Source organism: Cupressus sempervirens, chromosome 3, assembly GCF_028749045.1.
Source record: "Cupressus sempervirens isolate cs-2001-9-10 chromosome 3, ASM2874904v1, whole genome shotgun sequence".
Classification (NCBI taxonomy): Eukaryota; Viridiplantae; Streptophyta; class Pinopsida; order Cupressales; family Cupressaceae; genus Cupressus; species Cupressus sempervirens.
In genome coordinates, this window is record NC_143120.1 from 571,130,043 (window position 1) to 571,146,574 (window position 16,532).

Below are 16,532 nucleotides of genomic sequence, written 5' to 3' on the forward strand. Positions count from 1 at the left end.
TCATCTCCAAGCTTGTAGATTCTTCCATCTTTTTTTTGCTTAATCATAGTCGTTGATCTTAGGCTCATACCAAATTTCAAAATTCAAAACTTCATATAATGTATTTGGACATTCAAAAAATATAACATTCATAGAACTTTAGGTCCATCTTTATCCTTCTTCAATATCCATCATCAAATTCTTATTGAATTTTCCCAGCTATTGAACTTGTAAAAAACTTATACTTGTGCCTTAGACCATCTTGAACTTTCCAAATTTTCGTCAAAAGTTGACCTTAGATTCCAATTCTCAAACTGGTTCATCTAGCTGTTACTCAGTAAACATAACATTTTCTACTTATTTAAGCTTGGTTTTTCCAATACATTGTTGTACAATAGAAATGTGTACTTCTCTAAACCCTTCTATCCAATGTATCCAATGAGTTAGAAAGCTTGGATTTTGGCTTACAGCTCCCTATCCATGGAGTGCAAAGGTGTATGCATAAACATATGAAGAGCTCTCACTTGAGCCTTAGAGACAAAACCCTTGCTAGTAAACCATGCAATGGGAGATTCCTTAGACAAGATAAAGTGTGCAAATGTAAAAAGAGCTCTCAAAACATGCAATGCAAGAAATGAACTATGCTAGAATGAAATGCAAGAATGAAATTGGGCTAAGAAAAATGAGAGTGTTACAACCATTTTAATTAAACTAGGTGATGTAAGCTATTGCAAAAAGAAGCTAAACTATTGTAAATGCGTCTAAACTAGAATGAGGATGATAATGCAAGAATGAGACAAGAAGCAAGAAGTTCTCCACAAGTGCTCCAAGAAAACCTGTCAAGAAACTTGCAACATAACAACTCAAAAACATGATCCTTAGAGAGGAAGCGAACTCTTTCTTTTAAAGGTATATGGATGAGTGAGATCAAGATCAAGAAATGAGGGATCAAGGGTGGGGGTTGAATTTTGGCATGATCCATGTGTAAGTTCAAGTCAACCAATGAGAGAGAGAGTTGACTTTTCATGTGAGATAAAGTCTTTTCTTTTAATTTTTAAATGGGAAAAAAAAATTATGTGTGCACATTGAGTGGGTTACAAGAATGGGGTCTTTTATTTAATTAAAAGGGGGACATGTTCATCTGATCAAATACAAACTTAGGATAATATAGTCAAACTATAGGTTAAAATCAAATAAGTTGAGTTTTAAAAATTTGGCCTAGGCAAATGATTAAATAAATTTAGCCAAAATGATGAGAAGGGGGATAATAGTCTACATGACCATTTTTAGGTTATTAAATTTTTCCCTCTTTGACTAATGTGTGATCGATCTATGAACACATTGTGTCAAAGATTACACAAGCCAAGTAGGCAGTAATAGGTAGAGAAGTCTGATTCTGAAGAGCGAAATGCAGAGCAAGATGACAAGTCTTGAATGTGTAGCTTGGCAGTGACATTATAAAACACTATGAGAGAGACAATATCAAAACTCAAGAAGAGTATTAATATCAAGAAAAGTGGATAGATTGAGAGAAAATGGAAATGTCAAGCATATGCTCTTGAGAAATAGATAGCTATAGCAAAAAAGAAATGGTAGAATATTTCTGCCCCCTCGAGATTGAAATTGAAATGAGGTAAAGAGAATGCAGAAATGAGAAAGATATGAGTAAATCAAGACAAAGTAAGCTTCATGATGGCAGATAGGTGATTAAAACTAAAGAGTGACCATAAAGAAGTGATAGAATACCCTAGTTTGACTAGAGTTGACCAAGAAGGATAAGATATTAAAAGTAGGTGAAATCAAGTATAAAGATGATCTAGAAGAGAAATATGTGAATTGAAATGGAAAAGAAGTGTAGAAATGATGAAGGCATGGAGAATTGAAGATTCCCCAATGAAGATTCGAAAATTATATCTCAAAAGGTCAGCTAACTGGCTAAAAGGAGGTAGAATTTTAAAATACAAATTTGACTATCACAATGAACTCCAATTTCAATTTTGATCCAAAAAATGAATCTAGGATATCAAAATTAGGTATATATGATGATATGATTAACCCTTTGGAATGACATGACAGAAAAAAGAGTTGAGCACAAGCCAAGAGAACATGACACAGTATGAATGAGAAGAAGTGAGACAAGAATAAATGCAGTTAGCCGACGTGTCCGTGAAAGATGAAGAGAGAACTTTTTCCATATGCAAAATGAAAGACTCAGCTACAATGAGTGCTATAATTAAAACTAGTATGCAAAATGGTTTACTTGTAAGAGGCGCAAAACATTTAGACTCTAATTTCATCATTGACATTATTACAGACATTAGAAGATCATACAATTCTCACTAGTATAACTATGAGGATATGAATATGATCTATGTTAGATAGAAATATGGTAATCCAACTGAAGCATCAAAGACATATAAGTGAAGATGACTAATCTAGTTAGATTCCCTAAGTTTAGTATAGCAAGATTACACCTGTGTCAAGGCATAAGTGCTAGGGTAACCTCTGAGTCCAGTCTTGCAAAATCAGTCAAGGATAATACATTGTAGGCCCAAAGCCAAGTAGGACAAGCACAAAGGCTCTCAACACCTTAGACTAACAAAGTACACCCACAAGTAGACGGAAAATAAAACATGCCCCATGCTCCTAGTCTTTTAGTCCTTGACACCCTCAAAAGACTATTAGGGAGGGAACACTAAACAAATAAATCATCATAAACAACACACAAAGAAAATAAAGCTCATCATGTCTGAAAAAGTTTAATGTTTAAGTGTGTGTGTGTGTGTGTGTGTCAAATGGCCATTTCTTTAGAGCTCTTATTTGATAGTGAGAAATATTGTAGCATCCTAGCCTATAGGTAAGATATTTGAGAAGTGTTGAGAAACACTCAATGTCAAGGGGGGAAGTGTTGAGAAACACTCAATGTCAAGGGGGGAAGTGTTGAGAAACACTATTTTAGATGAGTTTCTAGAGAAACCCTACCACACAAGAAGATCCTAATAAGATAAAAATACATGCCCCTAGACAAGGACAAGAGTCAATTCCAATCTACAAAATACATTGTGAAATGAATGAGCGTGAAGTGAGACTAATAGACATAGGTGCGAGGGTATCAAGTAGCACCTATTTCCAAATTTTCACCACCTGGAAATTTTTTTAGGACTTTTTATGATTTTTATAATTTTTTCTGATTTTTGATTTTCTTAGTGATACATCAAAGCACCTATTGCTAGGTTTTCACTAACATGATCATTTTTTTAGGACATTTTCTATTTTCTATGGTTTTTCAACATCATATATGATTTTTTTAGTTAAACTCATTTCATTAGAAACTCTAGGATATTTACACCAGCTCTTGCCCTCAAGAGAAAAACCACCAACCTTCATGACAGGCTCCTCTTTTATTTCAAAGACCACCCCATTGATGTTCACCTTCATGTTATTCCATCTGTTGACAAATTGTACAAACACATGCTCATCATACCCTTCAATGCATTCCATGAGTGACAATAATCCACCTTCCCACAAATAGACCCACACCGCCTCACTATCCTTGATACAGTCTTCAATCTCATTAGGCTCAATATGATTCACTCTAGCACCCATGTATTCACTGAGCTCAATCACCAATCCCTCAGTTTGCATTGACATCCCTTGAAAGCCAAGGCAATTTAAAGATATAATGCTAAAAATGAACATGGGGAAGCAATTGATTCCCATCATAAGATCATGAGGCGTCATGATTTCCAATCTCCCTCCAGTTTTAGCATGTGTGCATGGTACCTTTCCCATCAAAATTAACCATTTCCATCATCTGTAACCCTTATACATAGAGTGAAGTAGAAGGGAATTTCCATTATGTTTATTCACAACACCCATGCTTGGTAGTTTTAACTTTCTAACATAATCCTTATAGACCATCCTCTTGCTATTGTAATAAATGCTTATGGTGAGGGAACCCTAAATAGAAATAATCACAAAATATTTTTAAATATTCTAGACTTTATAGCCCTTAATCCAAGGATTTTTCACCCTCCTAGATACATACCAATGCACCACCACCAGTTGTGCTTTATCATATTGTGCCATAATGAACACATTCTCTTTCCACCATCAATTTTGTGGATGGTGGAGACTAGCTAATGTGATCTCATTCTTTTATTCCTTCCATGTTAAGACCTATTTTAGCCAGGTCATCCGCAACTCTATTACCTTCTCAATAGATATGGGCCATGTGCACTTCATGTAGCCCATCCAAAAAGGTGTAAATTTCCTCTATTATTGCTTGAATCTTTTAGCTACATCAACCTTCTCCCTTCATAGCATTGATAATTAACATAGAATCTCCTTCGATAGCCAGTCTATTAATTCTTCTAGCTTTCCCTATCCTCATTCCCCATAGTAGGGCCATAGCGTTAGCTTTGTTATTTGCCCCCCGTCCATAGTTCCCAACATAGGTAACCACCAACTTTCTAATATTATTCGAAACAACACCACCAGCCATAGTCCTTCTCGTAATGGTTGAGCCATAAAAATTGAGTTTCATCCATATTTTTGGAGGGGGGTGCCAAGTCATTTTACATTTGGCAACAACTTTACAATTGTCAAATATGGGCACCTCCAGACTTAAGTTCCAATAAGTATCCCATCTCATATCTTGGTTTTGTGGGTGGTTTGATAGGGGGTTTCTAGTGCCAGATCTCACTACATTCCTTCAAGAGCCTAGTCACTTGTTAAACCACCATTGAGTTGGGAGCAACTTTATCTCGAAATATATGATTGTTTTGTTCCTTCCAAATTTTCCAAGACACATAGGGGGATTAATTTCTAGAAGGTTTTGAGGTATGGGTGACTAGAGGGTCCAACCTAGTTAATAAATTGTTGGAGGTCCTCATTGAAGCACCACTAAATATCCCACACAGAGAAAATATCCCTCTAAACCTCCAAAGAAAAGGGGTAAAATATGAGGAAGTGTTGAATGGATTTTGCTACGTTATACCATAGCAAAAAATAGTTGGCCAACTAGAATTATTTCTTCTATAGGTTATCAATGGTGAGGATTACCCCATGTAAAGTCAACCACCCAAAGAAATTGATCCTTGGCAAGATCCAAGGGTGCCAAATATTTGTCCACTCTCTCGAGGCATCACCTCCCTCAAGACAACAATTATATATAGATTTCATCGTGAATTCTCTTGAGGGGGTTAGTCTCCAAACTAGAGAATCTTCCAATGGGGTGGACATGATACAAAATTTTTGCATCTTTTCCTAGAGCTCCATAAGTAATCTCATCCTAGGGTTGTCGTGATTATGAAGTCTTTTCCATCTGCTATCAAGGGTGATGTAGTTATGAACCAGAATACCACATTACCTGGTACAATAATCTCTTAGAAATTGAAACTTGCTATACACGAGGGGACCATCTTGGAGCCATTGATTCTCTTGGAAGTAAATGTTATTCCCATTCCCTAAGAGCCTGTGAGTACCTTCTTCAAAATTTTATGGGTGTGCATGACATTGTTCCAAATTTTTGATCCCGAGGGAAGTGCATTGTTCCAAATATGACGATGAAATGATTCACTGCTCATATGCTTAGCCCTAATAATACTGCACCAATTTCTTAAGAAGTTCATCACTCTCCACCCTACCTTTGATAGGAGAGCCTTATCCAAATGCCTAATCCTTCTAATGTTAAGACCCCCCAAGGACTTAGGTCGAAAGACTTTCTCCTAGATCACCAAGCTTATTTTTGTCTTATCCTTCATTCTTGACCACATAAAATTTCTTTGAAAACTTTCAATAATATCCTTATCTCTACTTGGGAGTTTAAAAAGGGCGAGGAAGTACATGGGTATGCCTTGTAAGGAGGCTGAGAGTACTTGAAGTTTCCTTGCACTTCTCAAGATTTTTTCTTTCTAGCCTGCAAGCTTCCTTTATATCATTCCACTAGTCCAATCCAGTACTACAAAGACACCTTAGTACCTCTTTAATCCTGAGAAGAAGGCCTAGATAGGTGTCTAGTAAGCATGCCTCCTAGCATTCCATAATTCTAATCACTTTTCTCCTTAGTTCATTGTCTATATTAAAAAATACACTTCTTTTTTGATAGTTTATGCATTGACCCAAAACCTTCTCATAATAGTTAAGAAGGATCTTCCAATACCTTTATTCATGACTAGAAGATAAGCCAAATAGGCAGGTGTCATCAACAAATTGTTGGAGCACCTGTGGGGGGCTCAAGGAGGCAAGGTTTATGCATTTTATCTTGCCAACATTCGCCAAAGCCTTTAAGTTTCTACCCCGCACCTTTGCCACAATCATGAGTAAGTAGGGAGATAGGGGTTCTCCTTGTTAAAGACATTGAGAGGATGTAAAAAATATGCTCGGGGCCCCATTTAACATGACTAAGAACTGGATAGTGTTAACTACAACCATGATTATTCTAACAAATTTCTCTTTGAATCCTAACTTGGTCAAAATATCAAACAAAAATTCCCTCCTTACCTTATCAAAGGCCTTACAAATATCAATTTTTAGAGCCAATATACCTAGGTTCCCACACTTTTCCATGGAATAAATCACCCCGTGGGCGGTAATGATCACATCTAGTATCTTTCTCCTAGGGAAAAATCCATTCTGGTAGGGACCTATAAACTTATCAAGGAAGGGTTTAATGTGGTTCACCATGACCTTAGAGAGGATCTTATAAATTGTGTTGAAGAGGCTTATGGGTCCAAATTCCTCAAGACATCTCAGTTCATTCATCTTTGGTATTAGCACAATGAAGGTATGGTTAAGTTCCTTCAACACCTTTCCCATTCTCCCAAAGTCTCAAGCAACATGATAAATATCATACTTGAAAATGTCCCAAAACTCCTGAAAGAACAAAGGGGGAAACCCATCTAGCCTCGGGGATTTAAGACAGTTCATACTAAACACAACTTTTCTCACTTCCTCCTCCATAACCTTGACAATTAGAGCATTATTCATCTTCTCATTAACAATCGGGTTCATAATCCTTAAAATATCATCCTAAGTATTAATATTGGTTTAGTTTGGTGGGGGTTGTAGATCTCTTGAAATTATTTAGAGACCCAGTCCTCCATCCCAACTTCCTCTGTAATTTATTGACCATTATTGTCCACCAATAGGCTAATAGTGTTCCTTTTTTTTTCTCTTAGTCACTGACCTTTGGAAGAAGGTTGCATTCCTATCACCCTCCTCTAGCCACTACACTCTTGATCATTGCTTCTAGAAGACTTCCTCTTGCTCTAACAAAACTTTCCACATAGCACAACATTCCTTCTCCTCTTGTTGATTTTCTTGGGATGAATTACCACAAGCCAAATTGGCTTGGAGGGACTCTAACTTCTTCTTAGTCACCTTCTTTTCCTTAAAGATATTACCAAATGAATATTTACTCCATCCTCTAACCTCTTTGTGGATCTTTTCTAGTTTCCTAGCAATACAGAGCATGGTTGAGCCTTTGACGGGAGTGTTCTACCATTGGGCAATACACTCTCTAAAATTTGAGTGTGAGTGCCACATTCTATCATACCTAAAGGGTCTTTGTCTACTTGTTTGGTTCTTCTTCTATGAGAATAACAACATAGAATGGTCAGAGATGGTCCTTAGGTACGTCGTAAGGAGGTATGTGAGAATTTTCCAACCTACCAAGATAAGAGCACAATCAAGCCTAACCTAAATTAGGTTGTTTCTCTTGATATGTTATTTGACCAAGTGAAAGAGGTTCCCTAAAGATCAATATTAATAAGATCATTCCACCCTAGGAAGCTCGCCAGGTTGTATATACTCTCAAAGAAAATTCCTCCTAGCCACCCATTTTCTCTGAGGGATATAGGGGGGTGTTGAAGTCTCCCATACACAAAATGTTCTATGCGTCATAGATTCATCAAATTCTGTGGCATCTTCTAAGACAAAAAGCTACCCATTTTAGGTTTTGGGTGAATATAAATTAAACATGTTCAACTTAAAAGTTTTGGAGATGGAGCCCACAACCATGAAATGGGGGCTTAGGGGGATCTCTCTACCCATGACATTGTCTAGATTCCAAAGAGTTGCAATGCCTCCCAAAGCATTCATCGTGAAACTATAAGAGAATTTTTCTCCTGGCTATATATAGTCTACCACTTTAGAGAACACTTATGCCGTCATTCTTACTTCCTGCAAAAGAATCATGTCCACTTTCAAATCCATGATCTTTTGTTTAACTTCATACTACTTCCTGGGGCTATTAAGCCCTCTCATATTTTAGGATATTATCTAAACATCTTCTCTGTGTTTGGAGCTCATCCAAGGTTTTCTATCTCCCATATGTTATATCTCTGACAGTCTCCTTTTGTCAAAGGTTCTTAGTTGGGGGTCTCCCCACTTTTACAGTTGTCCCAACATCAACTTTGTTTCCACCCCTTAATTTCCTTTTGGTGATGGTCCATCCAACATCAATGTCCAGGTTGTAACCATTAGCTCCATTTTGGATGGGGGAATGTACTTCAATAATACTTGGGAAGGAAACCACTAGGGTACCATCCATAAAAGATGAGTCATTCCCTTTTCTAGGGAGATTTTGTAGGGTTCTATCAACAGGGGTCTCCCACCATCATTTAGGAGGTTGAAAAAATATTCTATGCCCCCCCAACCCCCCATGTTGTGTGACTGGCTTGATCTACAATGCGACAATCTCCCCTTCCTTGAGTTTAGGAGCTACATCACCCTCTATCATAGAGGTACTGCCAACAATCTCCCTCTCTTCTAGGTTAGTATCCCACATCTTAGGGGCCCTTTCCATCCCCTTTTCCTTAGTTCTTTCTTAATCATTCTCCATAGGTCCCTCATTCTTACTTGGAGAATGAGAAGCCACTGTTGGTGTTTAAAAACATTACCTATTTTCAATTATCCCAATGAGAAACTGATGCATCTAGGGGCAGCTAACTCCCATTATCAACACATCCATTCAAACACCAGGCCAACTATAAGACATGACCCTTCTTCTACTTCAGGCTCTGTAAAACCTAGGTGGGTAGACCTGTAGATTCTTTATATGGTACCAGTTGTCAAAGCATACATCAAATATAACATGAAGCAGATAAAACCCTTTTTTCTCTTGATAACCCATGAAATAACATCAATCTACAGTAGCTAAATGCAGATCTAGGAATCTCATAAGCTGAGTGAGGGCATTCTATTACAGCTCTTCAACATGAAAGGGGAAAAGCATTTGATTAATAATGTTGATATCAGCAAGACCCAAATATAAGCAATAAAATCTAGTGATCCTATTTTTGATCAGTGCCTTATCTATTGGGAAATTAAATGAATTATAATCATACATCTTTTGGAAATTTGAGACACATTACTACATCCAGATCCCTGATCTATCCTTCACCTTGTGAACAGACATCTGCTTCAGATTTGAATCTCATACTCAAATTATCCCACCATGAAATCTACAAAACCCTATGATAAATACCAAGCAATTACATGGCTCTTTGATCCATATGCAAGACATTTTAACCACATACATTCCAAAATGAGATGCAACCTAATCTATGATCCTTGATCACAAACTAGAAAGATTATAGATCCATAAACAGGAGACAAGACTCAAATTGAATTTGGAAACCCTTTGCTGCACTTTATTTGTTTTCCTTGAAATCAAATACATGAAAGACGTACAGAAAATAACTCATAGATCACCTAACAGAATAGAACTATCTGCATAAAACTTAATTTGTTGTTCATACAGAAGAGAAATTGCTGAAGAATGTGGGTGGAATCACAGATCTGGATCCAACAAAGTGGTCTCACAGAATGACTGCAAATTCTCTACCAAAAATGGTTTCTCAGTAACAAAAAATTGGAACCCCTATAATGGAAGAAAGAAAGAATAATATAGGATGAAGATGAATTCCCGAATTGAACCTACAATCGACATGTGTCCCCTTAGAATTTCATCTCTTGCAACTGAAAAGACTCTCTCTAACCTCTTTCTTCCATCTGATTTGATTTTATGTTTCATCATTACATTGCAACTGCTTTGAAAAATATCCCCAACTGAATGATGAAATTCCTTATTTGCTAAATATTTGATTTGCATCGAAATGCTGATAAAACTTCATCTAATTGACTCAGAAATTCCCCCAATTGAATTCTCCTTGTCTTTTATGCATATTCAAGCTATTAACTTGCCAAAAATCACAACTAAACTTCTTGGTCTAAAAATAGTTGCAATTCAAGTATCTGAGACAAATCCTCCTGTAGCTCAAACAGACTGATACCTGTGCAAAAATCGACTCTGGAATTGGAAAGTTTGTCTTCTCTCAATTTCGGCGATATATAACATCACCTATTTTGCATCTCATAAACCCACTGAAAGTCATTTTGAAAATGACTCCTCTGCTATAAAAAACATGTCTGCACATCTTTGAAATTTTAATTTTTGAAAAAATTAAAATTTTCTAAAGTCAAAACTTTAGAAAGAAAATCCCCTTTTGAAAATTCAAAAAACTTGACGTGCACTTTAACAAAAATAATAAAATATTATTATTTTTAATTCTACAATATTTCCCTGACCCTTTTAATCCATGGTCAACCTTAAGTTTGACCAATGCCATGCATCACTTCTTGATTGGAACCTGATCTGCATCATCTGCCATGTGTCATCTCCACGCTACTTCGCCATGCTTAACCGGTGAGCAACTTCGGTTAGCGAGGTAACGCGAACAGTTAGATCTGCCACGTGGCACAATCTGGTGCACTCCTAAGATTTGCTCGCCACATCATAACCCAGTCACTCTGTCGCTACCACTTGTCACCATCCGATTTTTTGTTGGTATTGCACGCGGGACCCACATAACGCTTTGAATCTCATCAAATTTTGGGGTTTTTCGACGACCTCACTATCTCGCTAGCCGGAGTTGCCAAGATTTACCGGCTAGCAAGGTAGCGACTAGCTAGATTCTTGGGTTTTTTGATGACCTATCCCTGCTAATGTCACTATCTTGTTCTGCGTGCATTCGTTCAAATTTTTTTACAATGTACTCGCTAGCTAGCCAACCACGGGCCTACCTTACATGCTGGAGCGGCTTATAAAAGTCCCCATCTCAACTTCATCTTAAACATTGTGCTGTGTTGTATTTAAAAAATTGAAATTTCTTCCCCATGACCTATGTGGGATATAACATTTTCATGGTAATCCCTCCTTAACGCATGTGACTGGTTCAAAACTTTGACGCCCTGCCTTCTCATGCAGCGGGTCTTCTCCTTATTTGGGCGCAGGCTTCTCTTGTGGCTGCTCACGTGGAACTCTTCCTTAGTTTGGCGGCTTCATCTTCTAGTTCAACGTGGGCTTTTCTTTCTCATGCGTGACTTCCTTTCATGCCATGGATCCACCTTCAGGATCCCTTCATTAACGTGGACCTTTCCTTTGAATGTGTGGAGCTTTGTTGGAGGACGACATCAAAAAATGACTTCATTCTAATGGCATAAGTTCTTTGCTTGCAAGGCATTGGTTTGTGTTTTAAAATCTATCTTTTAACAGTGTGGGGTCTGCTATTTTCAAACATTTACTCCTTTTTATCATGCAAGTTGCTCCTGCGATTTAGCTTGAAGTCTGCCTTTTCAATAGCGTGAGGCTCTTGCTGTTGGTGAATTCCTTATGCCATCAAAATGTAGGCATCTACGCAATTTTCCATGGAGGAAAACCTTGTCTCCATGCTATCATTTCACTCGGCGTCCTGCTACAGGGTTATTCTTGTGTGCTGCTATAGACGTCTTGATTTATGTTGTGTCTTTCCTTACTTGAGATGAATTTCATTCTACCCTGATGTAAGAAAATTTCCTAGACGTGGAGCTAGGGACATCTTTCCTGATGCCCGCCGTGAACTGCCATGCTCATCTAATGCATAGGCTTTTGATGTCGTCCTCATACCTCTACCATTTCTATGAGCTGGCCTTTCATGCTAAGACGTGAGGCTCTTTTCTTTCTTTATTGGTGCAGAGTGTTGCTATTTGGAGCTTTTTACAATTCACAAAGTGTTCACTCCAACATACTTATTTGAACTTTGAATGATGCCAATGCATATGACTAATCATAAAGATAAATCAATTAAAATCATTATCATTTTCCATCTTTAAAATCTTTAACTCACACAGTCTTTATCAGTCTGATGGAAATAGTCGGCCCCCAAAGTGGGTCTGACTAAAAAATTTTCATTTTTGAACAACTGATTCTGTAACCTGATCCATCAATCATCTTAAACTGTCTGAAATCAAACTTGACCACTAAAACAATCATTAAAACTTATTTTAAACCATTTCTGCATCACTGTGAAAATCATGTCAGGAGGCCTGTTGTCTGGCTTTAAAAATTGTCATAAACACCTGGTCGAGCTCTGAAACTTAGAACTTTTGTTCTCTCCGACACATTCAATAGGCCTTTCAAATCTTGTTGCATGACGAAATTGAGGTCAACAGATATTGACCTCTGAAGTCGCCTCATTAAATTTACCTGCAAATGAACCTATCAAAAGCTGGGAATTGCATTTAGAATTGACTTTGAAAACTGGGCAAACTAGCACTTGAGATTCTGGAAACTAAGGCATTGTTTCTCTATCATGAGGACGTTGTGGATCTATGATTTAGGCTCATGATGAATAACTGGGTGAATTTGGCAAATATCTAAAGTTGGCTACTTGGATTTGCAGGATATAAGACATCAATGAAAAATCATTTTTTACGAATGGAATGACCCTAAAAAAGTGTGAAAACGGATTCGTCAAGGCTTAAAAACTAACACACTTATAGTATTTTCAAAGGACAATACAGGGGTATAATCCATTCAACTTGACCAATCACAGATAATGAGATATGACGTCTTGAACAGGGGTTCCAATCAATCTACAAATGCTGACACCAGTAAAAAGTTATAAATTGCGTTTGGAATCGCGTTTGAAAACTGATCAAATGGATTTGTCAAGAGCTGAAACTTGAAACATGGCAAGTCTCTGACGTCTACAATGTAACGCAATAGGAATTTCAACATTTGAGTCAACTGTGTCAAAATTATTACGAGTCAAACAGGGCTTCCTTGAATTAGGAATTAATTGGAAAAGCATGAAAACAGTAACTGACCAACTTCGAGGGATTCAAAACTTAGTCAAACGGACTCAAAATTTGAAACATAGGTTCTCAAGTATGGACACTAGAAACTCTCAAAGTGGAAAGTCACAAAACCTTTCTAGGTGCGAGATATTCAGATGCAAACATAGCCTCTTGTCCCTGTTTGACACTTAGGTGAAAATGCAGATTTGGCAATTTGCTCAAAATGAGACTTCATGAAACAACTCAGAATATCAATTTAACATCATGGAACACTTAGACACGATGAATGCAAGGTGCTAGAAACATTAAACACCATTTATGCATTAACTCAACAACGGGGTACAAAGGCTTCACAAAGCATTTATAGGCCTGATTTTCTCAAATTTTGAGATGTGACTAAAAAAATGAAACATGCAAATTTTAGTCCCAACAGCCACCATCTCCATGCTCTTTGGAGACTCCAGGTTGACCTGATCCTTTGTTTCTATAGTCTTTGAGAATTCCACCACAACAACTCTAGGTGAGGAGACTTTTTCCTTAAGCTTCTCACTATGCCTTTAGTCTATAACCAGTTGGCCAAACATATTGTGGTTTTGGCAGAAGGGTGCATCATTCTCATATATAATCAGTTGTGACCAACACACCATTTTGATTTTAGAGTCACTATAGTCGACAAGGGTTTATTCATCCCCACATTCAGACAAAATCTTACAAAACCCAGTTTGGTCTTGGAATTGGTAGTTAGGTCAACCTTGATGAAGTTTCCAAAAGAGTCTCTAATCCACCTGAGCACTCTCTCATCCCAGAATTCAAGAGGAAGCCCCAATTATCTGACCCAAATAGGTCCCAACTTGAATAGGTCAAGGTTGGGGGAAAATGTTGGTTTCATCTAGTGAGCATCAATAAATGTTTACAATAGCGCCAAGAGCTTGCTAGGTTAGTGTTTTGATCTACTTCGGCTATGAATCTAAACAGGAAGAGGGAGCCTTCCATTGTAGAGACAATCACCAATCTAGATAGTCTCCATCTAGAGAGCACTATTTCCTAACCATGTCCACATTAGGTCGAAAAGACAAATTTTCCAATGAGGCTCAAGGAGAGTTTAGAGGAAATCTAATCAACCACAAAATCCAAGAGTGAAATATTTGGCCCTATTGCACCTGAAATCACCTTAGGTTTCTCCCTAGAATCCACAAGAATATTGAATCCAACAATAGCCTTCAACTAGTTTGGTTTCGGGGAAGCAACACACTTGAGGCCCACATCTTCCATGGGACCCCTTAGAGGGAGGGTACCAATACAAGCCAAATCATCAGGGACATCAATCAACTCAACAGGGTTGGGATCCCAAGTAGAATTGGACCCCTCCTAAGCATTCAGGGTTTTAGCAGAGAGGACCAAAAGAGGGTTTGGACAAGCCTGCATCAGATATGACAGAAGGGAGGGGGGGCTCCATCCCCTCGAGGGATTCAAATTAATTTGCCAAAGTTGGAGGTAGGAGTGGAGGCCCATAATTATAATTTATTTATAAATATACAATCTTTCAAATTATACAATTATATGAATAAAAATTATATAATTTTGATGATTCAAATAATTTATATATTATATGAAAACTAATTTATACATTATATTATCATTAATAATTAACTATTATTTTCACACCACTTGAAACAATATTATTATATTTTTCTAATAAGGTGTATGACAGTCAATGTGTTAACGATGATACAAAAAGAGGCAAAGATTATGTTAATTGATTTGACCTTAATGTACTGACACATGACAAAATACAAGATGCCTATAATACATGAAAGTATGGCATGAAGGCATCGAGCCATGAAATTTGTGGATGGATAGCTAATGCCCCCATCCACATGTTAGTTCATTAATGGGCCCCACGAATGAAGGTTCTCCCTTATAATTACTTTTCTTATTGTTTTTCTCATTGCCCCCTGTATTCAATGCCAGATAATGGATATGTGTATTGTCTAGATGCAAAGAGTCATGATGTGTGGGTGTCCAAAGGTATGGGGCCCATGTTTAGGGATTAATATTAGATTTTAGCAATTCCTTCAAGGATTATTTTCATGAACTTCTTCTATCACAATCTTTAATCAATAACTATAGTTCACATATTCAATTTATAGTCTAATATTTTTAATCTAATGTATAATAATAATAAATATTTAGTATTACTGTGCAATTTAACTAATGCATATTAGTTTACTCCTAATCATTTAGTCATCCCATTGTATATATTTTTAATCAAATACCTAGTTAAATAGGGGCATCGATTATAATGTAATACTAGATTTTATCATTTGGGGGGAATATTGCAAGTAGTGTCTCTTGCCAACATATAAGTTATATAATTTTTTGAATGGTAAGTTGGTGTAAGTGCAAAGATCATCATTTGATAAGGGGTAGTAATTAAGTTAGTTTCAAATGTTGAGAATAGTGAACTATAATGAACATTGCAAAGGATGTACTCCCTATTGGTTGCACAATTGTAAAATTTATTATAATCCAATATATTGCATATCTTGCACTAAATAATTGATCCTCAATGTTTTGCAATTCCACTATATCTTGGCTTGAGGTTGTGCACATTAGTCCAAAAGTCTAAACAAGGAGAAAAGTGATCTGGTTTGGCCAAAGCGACCAGAACATTATAATTGATTTTCATGTATAGTGAGATATTTATTACTATGGTTTTTTCCATATTGAGTTTTTGTTGTAAAAATATTGGTGTCCTTGTGTATATCTTTCTTTTTCATATATTTATTCTATCACGTATGTTAATTTAAATGAATGTCAAATGAATGGTTAAGTCTTACTATATATTGATTCACCTCCTTCCTAGCTTAGAATCTAGAGTGGTTCAACAAGTTATGGTTTTGTTATGATATGATAAAGAAATTCATTACCATCTATATACAGTATATTTCTACTTCATTGAAAACATTATCATGTTATATATGTAGAGTCAAGCATTGCTCTACACAATTGATTTTCTTTTATGTTTGTCTATCTGTCTTGAGCACTTTTTGTAATTCATTTGAGACTTACTACTTTAAATTATTAGGAAAAATATCTCACTATACTCCTTTTATATTTATGTAAAAGAAAATTTTGAGTTTTGGTTACACACATCTTGACATGTTTCATAAATGCTATTCATCTTGCAAAATCTCTTCAATTCTAATATGTTCTTGATTAAACATTCATGATGATAAGAGTATGCATGGTTGACATCTATGATTTGCATACTTTGAATGTAGAAAATATTTAACATTTGTCTTTATTTAATCATTTGACATGTTCGTATGTATGCTCATATTAACTTGTGCAAGTCAAAGTGGTGAGCAAATTTAATGTTGAAAATAACATGCCCATTCCATTTACTCTTTTTCTTGCCTATGGTGATA